This window comes from Protomyctophum parallelum (assembly GCF_964188405.1).
Source record: "Protomyctophum parallelum genome assembly, chromosome: 18".
NCBI classification, from domain to species: domain Eukaryota; kingdom Metazoa; phylum Chordata; class Actinopteri; order Myctophiformes; family Myctophidae; genus Protomyctophum; species Protomyctophum parallelum.
The window spans coordinates 36784133-36794101 of NC_139716.1; positions in this window are offsets into that span (position 1 = coordinate 36784133).

The window sequence follows — 9969 nt, forward strand, 5'->3', positions numbered from 1 at the left end:
ATAGTGGGAATAGGCATGGGAAGCCGAATATGCACGGCTTGTTGTGATATGCATTTTGAATCTCTGAAACTCGCAGCATGGAATGCAGCTGTCGAGGTGTCAAGCTGTTTTTTCCGAGTGCTCTCTTGATTATCTCTCTGGGGCGTCATGCGTTCTTTGCGTAATTACGATTGGCCGTTCTCTCACGGCTCTCCACTTATTTTTGTACAAATGACATTAGGTTTTTTACAGTTTTTTGCAGTTCATTTTTCAAAGCATTAGCATATGGCTTTAATCAAGTTGTGAACTGTGAATTACTGTGAACATGAGGCAAGAATAATTCTTACCTTGTGTTTTCTGGTTGCCATCTCAGCCCAGAAGCTGCCCATCTCCATCAGATCCCCTGGGTCCTCCTGCTGCAGCGCTGGAATGGTCTGGTAGTCTAAAAACTCATTGGCCAGCTGGTCATGCTCCACTGGCCCATGGTAGGGAAGCAGGTTGGGATACCTAATGAAAAGAAAACAGAGTTACACAGTTACATGTTTTTGAGATGTGGTCATTTACACAAACTTTTTTGTAATAAGCCACTTAGAAATGGCTTATTACACTTGCAGTTGGAGGTACTACTTTCCCTAGTGTTAAAGTGTCAGTACAGAATTGCCGTTCATCGACAAACTTGGCGTGCAGCAGAACTGGCTCTTGTAGAGGTAGTTTTCTCACGGCATACTCGACAGCTTTGTTGAGAAACGACAGAACAGCTTCGTGGAATTTATCCACATTGCGTTGTGTGACATCTCCATCAGCAAGGAGCTTGTTGAGCTTTGTCCTGGTGGTTAACCCAACATTGAACTTTCTTCCTGTTAATAGATACATGGTTATGGTACAAGATCAGGTTAACAGAAACAACAATCATAATATGCAAATCAACATGCCATTAGTTTACTCTGTAGTCTAGTCTAATTCCACTTATATGAAACAGTATTGATAAAACAGTATTGATGAAATTCAGGTACTCAAACACTGACCTGGCAAATGGTTTTCCTTTTCTGCAAAGGCGATGTTCAGAGGCTCTTGGTGGCGCTGGAGTTCTGTAGGCAACATGAACCTTGAACAGAGCTGGCGGATGAAGTTCCTCATCTACAAAACAGCAATTAAGAAAATCATATATAACAATGTTACGGGTATGAAATGCAACAAGATTATCCAACAGCAGAAACATATCACACTCTTTATACCTCGTCATGTAACAGGAAGACACATGGCTGCTCTCTCTGGAGGAGGAGGTTGAATGTGGTGAACACTGGCATGATTGCTTGGTAAAACAGTAGGTACACCTCTGTCATGGGGTCACAGAATAAGTCCTTGAGTCTCCTGAACCGCAGCTGTTTCTCATCTATGAGAGTAAGCAAACAAGACTGTGCATATCACAAGTATACAGTAAACAGTGTTAGTAGATGCATTATGAGATAGAGATTTGGCTATACCTGCAGACTTGAAGTAGCTGGCTAGCGGGTGATATAGCCTCAGGATACGGGTGACACATTTCTCCAGACTTAACCAGCGGATGGAGACATGCTGGAGGATTTCCATGTAGTCTGCTTCATGGAGCTCACAAAACTCTGTGACAAACATAAGCTTATATTTTTATGCATTCAAATCTATTGCGTTTCAATAAGAGAATAGGTATTTTTAAATGATCTTACCCGTCAAGTATCCTTTTCGATTGGTGCTTTGTTTGAACCAGAACGCCACATCAACGATAAGGTCCTCCACATCGAATTTGGATACCTACAATGAACCAGACAATAAACATTATGTTAAAGCATGTATGATCCAATAAGTACACAACTATAGTGTTGCAATTGGCTCATATTGTAACAAAGGGGAGAGGCACAAAACATTGAATTAAGCCACTCACCTCCAAAAAACCCAGGCCAGCCTTTTTAGCTGTGTTGTGCGCCATATGACATGGGCAACCATGGATGTAGATGTTGGGGTTTTCATTCAGGATTCTGGAGGCGATAGAGTTGTGTGCTCCTGTGTTGACAGCAGCATTGTCAATTGACAGAGCAACACAGTTCATCCATGGTATCTCCTTCTCTTGCAAGGTGGAATTCATCTTGGTAAAGATGACTTCCGCTGTCCCACAACGTGGCCCACTTGTGGTACACATGCCAAGGAAGCGGTGCGCTACTTTATGTCCATCAAAGACCCGAACAGTCAAGGGGTTCATCTTCTCTCGACCTGCAATTGCAACATGTGAGACCACTTAACATCCCCCCTTTCTATTTTTTTTAAGTATGTGTGAGAATATGGAGAAGAAAATATTCAATATTTCAGATTGGGAAATACCGGTGTCATTGGAGCCATCTGTAATGAGGGTGTATGGTTGTTCCTTCATTTTCACCACCAACTCATCCAGGAAATGTGGTGCCAATGCTCCATTGATGATGCTTGTCGTTTTAGTCCTGGCACACCTACAGTTTACAATTTAAGCATTAAGCATTTAGCAGATGCCCTTATCCAGAGTGACTTCCAATAAGCAAGGTAAACACATACACAGAATGCAGAGAGTGTATTTAGTCAAATAATATACTGTACTATCAAAACCACACCTGTATTCTTGGGCTGTCTTGGAGTCTTTGAAACATTCCTTCAGGAGAGGCCCAAGATGGTCAGTTACAGCTAGAGGGACATTATGGAGAACTAGGGTTGCAGCCATCTTCACTTCTGCTCTCCTTGTCTGCAAGAGTGTCATTTAGTCTGTTAACATTTCAAAAGACAGCCCTTTGATATACACTGCACACATACTGTATACTGTAGTTTACCTTAGCCTCTTGAGCACTCATCCCCCCGACAGAGGCAACCGGCACCGAAAATCTGTCAAGTGAAGCTGTGGACTGAAGTGCCCGTTGTTTTTCCTGATGCCCCTTTGAATGGATATGGCGCTGAATATCTGCTCTACCCTGGTGACAGCATCCATTTTCAACACGACATACAGAGCACCAGTAGTGTGTGTTCAGGCTTCCTCTTGAAAATGAAGGGCCATGTTTTGGTCCACTCCTACTTAAAGCTGCATCTGTAGGTAAGTAAAAGTAAATGGTATTTGTGGAGCATAGCTTTCACAGACAGTGACACGGACAGTCAAAAAGTTCTTAGCCAGTTTCAAATACACAATAGCCCACCTGTATGTTGCAGCTCCACTCAAGGCTTTGCCTTTCCGCCCCCGTCCTGGCTGTTGGCGTTCTGCCTCTTGTTCTGATTCAAGAAGGTTTATTTGTCACTACTTATACAAGTGGTAAAATGCAACTGTGTGAGGTGTAAAAAAAACAAAACAACAACAACCCGGCAACAAACACCACAACAGTAACCTAACAATAATAAAAGTAAGGCTCATGTTTTTAAATAGTATCAATGCAATGCAATAGGTGCAAAATAAGGCATAACCGTACGGATGGTATACCTTCTTGCTGATCCTCTGCCTGTTCTTCCTGATCAGATTGTGCTGCATGTTCTTTATGGATGTAAGGAGACAAAGCCTCAAGAATTATAGCAGCATATTACAAACGGTGGTAAAAGTGAAGTTTGTTCTATTATTGGCCTTTTATAGGCTCTTTTGTCACCTAACCTTTAAATATAGAAACACTGGCTTGCTTAGCAAACTCAGAAAGTAAAGGTTACAAAATGAAAGCTGCTTTAACCTGGCTACACTGACTCACCTATCAAAAAGGTGGCATTTACAATAAGCAGGAATATATGCAATATGTAACAGCAGTAACAATAAGACATGGCATAACCAAATTAACCATTATGTACAGGCACTGTACCTTCTGATTGTTCTGGCTCTTGGTCAACATGTTGCCGTTCTGGCTGTTCTGCAGTATGTAAGAAAACAAAGGATCATCACTAGCAAGCAACAACAGTGCAGTACAATAGAAAAAGTGCAAAAAGAATGCATTAGCATTACAGTCAGATATCATACCTTCTGAATCGGAATCTGGCTCATCATCTTCATGTTCCACCTGGTGCTGTTCTGGATTGTAAGAAGCAAGCCTGACATTAATAATTTATATAGGAGCAGTAGCAACATCAGTACAACATTGCTTGGGAAAAAAGGCTAATAAGATCAAATGTACTGATACTGTACCTTCTGTCTGAGTGGCACTTTTCTTGGGTTGTGGTGGAGAAAAGAAGGACAACAGGCTCCTTTTCTGCCCTGCTGCTGGGACAGCCTTTCTTTTTGAGGGCATACCTTGTGGATTCAAATTAAGATGTGTATTAGCTAATGTTGGCCAAAAATATCAGCCTTGCCTTAAGTTGTACCGTTTATTGTGATCACAGCTAAAAGAACAGATGGCTTGTCTGAAAAGAGTGCAATTTGTGCAAACTAACCACAAAAATATGTATTTATAGAAATGTATAGAATGCATGCAGTTTACAACAATTGGCAGTTGTTACAGTTGGACTATTGAATAATGTCAGAAGGTTTTATTTTGGTGTAGATTAGAACAAATTATTAGGCTATTTTTTCAACATCATGGCGAGTTGATGAAGGCACAGTGGCACACGTGTGTCGAGGCTGTCTTCACTCGCCACCAGCAATAACAACGACTAGTTCAACTGTTCAAGATTGCTGAATTGCATGCTATTGCTTGCTGATAAATAATAGTCTAGAATAGATACTCACTTGACACTTATTGTGGAGTCCGAGTCTGTCTTCTCTCATCAATAATGTGACCGGGTTTTTAGACAGCTGGTGGATGGAGAAAATGCTCCACTTCCGCCGACGACTTGCCTACAGCTGACGCTCTCCTCTGCGGCAGATGTAAGCTGCCGACAAGCAGTGTGTCACCCGGCAGTGATATGCACTAGCCAATGGAACAGATGCAGCCTGCAGGCCATCTACGGGCGGAGTTTCAATTGGAGTTTTTCTTCTTTCACATACCCAAACGCCCCTGGGAGGAACTTGTGAATGTCGAGGGATACAGGGAGATATCTGGGCACCTCAAAGTAACATTGTCTGTCCAAAATCGTCTGAAGAAATAAAGTAAAGCATTGGTTCTCATGTTTGCTTCAGATCACCCCTGTAATCTTTTCATCCATGGCACCCCTGGCTGAATTACATTGTCATTTACTGTAACCCTGATCCTTGATAAAATTTAAAATAACTTTATAAAATAGCCCGTTCTCTTATAAAATAGCGCGTTCTCTTCAGCCTCCACAGCCTTCTCCATGGTAGTCTAGTGGTTAAGGTTTGGCGCTTTCACCCCCGCGGCCGGTGTTCGATTCCCGGTCAGGGAACACTTTTTTATGATGAATTCCTGTTCTGTTTTTTAACTATATAGAAGTGTCTATTTGTACGTCTCTAAATGTTTTGATGAATTGAACAATGTGGACCCTGTTGTAAACAAGTGTAATGCTTAATTGGGTTGTCCACTCACAGTTAACATTCTTTGTATTGAGTTTGTGCTTGAAATGTATTGTAATTCTGCAAAATGTTAATACATATTTAAATCAATCAATAAAAAATCTCCTTCTCCTTCTCACCGCCGGGTGACACACTTCATGTTTATGCTTGTCGGCAGCTTACATCTGCCGCGGAGGAGAGCGTCAGATGTAAGCTGGCCGTCGCGCCAGTCGTCGAAAACAAAATTATTGTAGCCTCGGCCGGGAGGTGAACCCGGGCCCTCCGTTCCAAAGGCACGTATGTTAACCAGTCGACTAGACAGTCTTGACTCTATAGCCAAGTAGCAAGCCAGCAACATATATCCTACACTAGAATGCGCCTTTGTCTGTCAACAGCTTGTCACTCACTTGTCACTAGTCTCACGCCCACTTCGAAATAGAGGACTACAGGCCATAAATAGGCTTCCGTGTAGGGGACCGCCCAAAGCCCCGGAAGAAGTCAAAGTGTCGGCTGTCGGCAACCGAAAGTGTCGGCTGCGGAAAAAAAATTCCGCTGTGGTGTGGACATAGGGACAACAACCACAAATGCCCCAAGAAACTAGCTACAGTAGCCTAGCCACCAAGTCTGCTGCGCTCTGGGAGAAAGCACGGCTGAATTCTTTGTTTTGATTAGCTGTTCCTACAGTATATCGTGGTTTAAGCATGACTAGAAAGCTGTTTCAACCAATCACATTGCTTCATCAAAACGACCGGTTGTTTAAGTTAGGATGTTGTGTGAAACACCAGCAGACCTCAATGAAGTTGACTGACTTTAAAGGAAGGAGCAAATTCACTCAACTTGCTACCTTCCAACAGCAGAAACAAAACAATTCACAGACTCACGTCAGCCTTCCTTCAATTCCAGAGCCACAAACACTGCATGGGGCACAATATGACAGCAACAGAGCAGCAGCTTGAATCACATCCATAATCACAGCATTCAACACACAGCTTGAATAACATCCAGAATCACATCATTCAACACACACAGCTTGAATAACATCCAGAATCACATCATTCAACACACACAGCTTGAATCACATCCATAATCACAGCATTCAACACACAGCTTGAATCACATCCAGAATCACAGCATTCAACACACAGCTTGAATCACATCCAGAATCACAGCATTCAACACACAGCTTGAATCACATCCAGAATCACAGCATTCAACACAAAGCTTGAATCACATCCATAATCACAGCATTCAACACACGCAACTTGAATCACATCCATAATCACAGCATTCAACACACAGCTTGAATCACATCCATAATCACAGCATTCAACACACACAGCTTGAATCACACCCATGATCACATAATTCACATACATGATCACAGCATTCAACACAAGCAGCAAATAAAATGATAAACAAGGTTCGTACCTTGAGCTGTCTGACACCACTGATGACAGTGGTGTCAGTGATGACCAGGGTCAAACTCGGTGTGTTCCTGTGGTACAGGTGGTGTAGCCTGGGGAAAGAAAGAAAGAAAGAAAGAAAGAAAGAAAGCCACGACGCGGAGCGGAGGGTCTTCTACTCAACTCGCTCAACAGCATAAACACTGCATGGGGCCCAACATGTGATTCTGGAATCACATCCAGAATCACAGCATTCAACACACACAGCTCGAATCACATCCATAATCACAGTTTAACACACACAGCTTGAATCACATCCAGAATCACAGCATTCAACACACAGCTTGAATCACAGCCATAATCCCATCATTCAACACACAGCTAAAATCACATCCAGAATCACATCATTCAACACACAGCTTGAATCACATCCATAATCACATCATTCAACACACAGCTCAAATCACATCCAGAATCACAGCATCCAACACACAGCTTGAATCACATCCATGATCACAGAATTCACATCCATGATCACAGCATTCAACACACACAGCTCAAATCACATCCATAATCACAGTTTAACACACACAGCTTGAATCACATCCAGAATCACAGCATTCAACACACAGCTTGAATCACATCCAGAATCACAGCATTCAACACACAGCTTGAATCACATCCATAATCAGTATCACAGCATTCAACACACACAGCTCAAATCAAATCCAGAATCACAGCATCCAACACACAGCTTTAATCACATCCATGATCACAGAATTCACATCCATGATCACATCATCCAACACACACAGCTTGAATCACATCCATGATCACAGAATTCACATCCATGATCACAGCATTCAACACAAGCAGCAAATAAAATGATAAACAAGGTTCGTACCCTGAGCTGTCTGACACCACTGATGACAGTGGTGTCAGTGATGACCAGGGTCAAACTCGGTGTGTTCCTGTGGTACAGGTGGTGTAGCCTGGGGAAGGAAAGAAAGAAAGAAAGAAAGAAAGAGAGAGAGAGAGAGAGAGAGAGAGAGAGAGAGAGAGAGAGAGAGAGAGAGAGAGAGAGAGAGAGAGAGAGAGAGAGAAAGAAAGAAAGAAAGAAAGAAAGCCCCGACGCGGAGCGGAGGGTCTTCTACTCAACTCGCTCAACAGCATAAACACTGCATGGGGCCCAACATGTGATTCTGGAATCACATCCAGAATCACAGCATTCAACACACAGCTCGAATCACATCCATAATCACAGTTTTCAACACACACAGCTTGAATCACATCCAGAATCACAGCATTCAACACACAGCTTGAATCACATCCAGAATCACAGCATTCAACACACAGCTCAAATCACATCCAGAATCACAGCATTCAACACACAGCTTGAATCACATCCATAATCACAGCATTCAACACACAGCTCAAATCACATCCAGAATCACAGCATTCAACACACAGCTCGAATCACATCCATAATCACAGCATTCAACACACAGCTTGAATCACATCCAGAATCACAGCATTCAACACACAGCTTGAATCACATCCATAATCACAGCATTCAACACACAGCTCAAATCATATCCAGAATCACAGCATCCAACACACACAGCTTGAATCACATCCATAACCACATCATCCAACACACACAGCTCAAATCACATCCCGAATCACAGCATTCAACACAGCTTGAATCACATCCAGAATCACAGCATTCAACACACAGCTTGAATCACATCCATAATCACAGCATTCAACACACAGCTGAAATCATATCCAGAATCACAGCATTCAACACACAGCTTGAATCACATCCATAATCACAGCATTCAACACACAGCTGAAATCATATCGAGAATCACAGCATTCAACACAGCTTGAATCACATCCAGAATCACAGCATTCAACACACAGCTTGAATCACATCCATAATCACATCATTCAAGACACAGCTCAAATCACATCCAGAATCACAGCATTCAACACACAGCTTGAATCACATCCATAATCACAGCATTCAACACACAGCTGAAATCATATCCAGAATCACAGCATTCAACACAGCTTGAATCACATCCAGAATCACAGCATTCAACACACAGCTTGAATCACATCCATAATCACATCATTCAACACACAGCTCAAATCACATCCAGAATCACAGCATTCAACACACAGCTAGAATCACATCCATAATCACAGCATTCAACACACAGCTCAAATCATATCCAGAATCACAGCATCCAACACACACAGCTTGAATCACATCCATAACCACATCATCCAACACACATAGCTCAAATCACATCCAGAATCACAGCATTCAACACAGCTTGAATCACATCCAGAATCACAGCATTCAACACACAGCTTGAATCACATCCAGAATCACAGCATTCAACACACAGCTTGAATCACATCCATAATCAGTATCACAGCATTCAACACACACAGCTTGAATCACATCCATAACCACATCATCCAACACACACAGCTCAAATCACATCCCGAATCACAGCATTCAACACAGCTTGAATCACATCCAGAATCACAGCATTCAACACACAGCTTGAATAACATCCAGAATCACAGCATTAAACACACAGCTTGAATAACATCCAGAATCACAGCATTCAACACAGCTTGAATAACATCCATAATCACAGCATTCAACACAGCTTGAATAACATCCATAATCACAGCATTAAACACACAGCTTGAAAAACATCCAGAATCACAGCATTAAACACACAGCTTGAATAACATCCAGAATCACAGCATTAAACACACAGCTTGAATAACATCCATGATCACAGCATTCAACACAGCTTGAATAACATCCATGATCACAGCATTAAACACACAGCTTGAATAACATCCAGAATCAAAACATTCAACACAGCTTGAATAACATCCATGATCACAGCATTAAACACACAGCTTGAATAACAATATATGATCACAGCATTAAACACACAGCTTGAATAACATCCATAATCACAGCATTAAACACACAGCTTGAATAACATCCAGATTCACAGCATTAAACACGCAGCTTGAATAACATCCATGATCACAGCATTAAACACGCAGCTTGAATAACATCCATGATCACAGCATTCACCACAGCTTGAATAACATCCATAATCACAGCATTCAACACAGCTT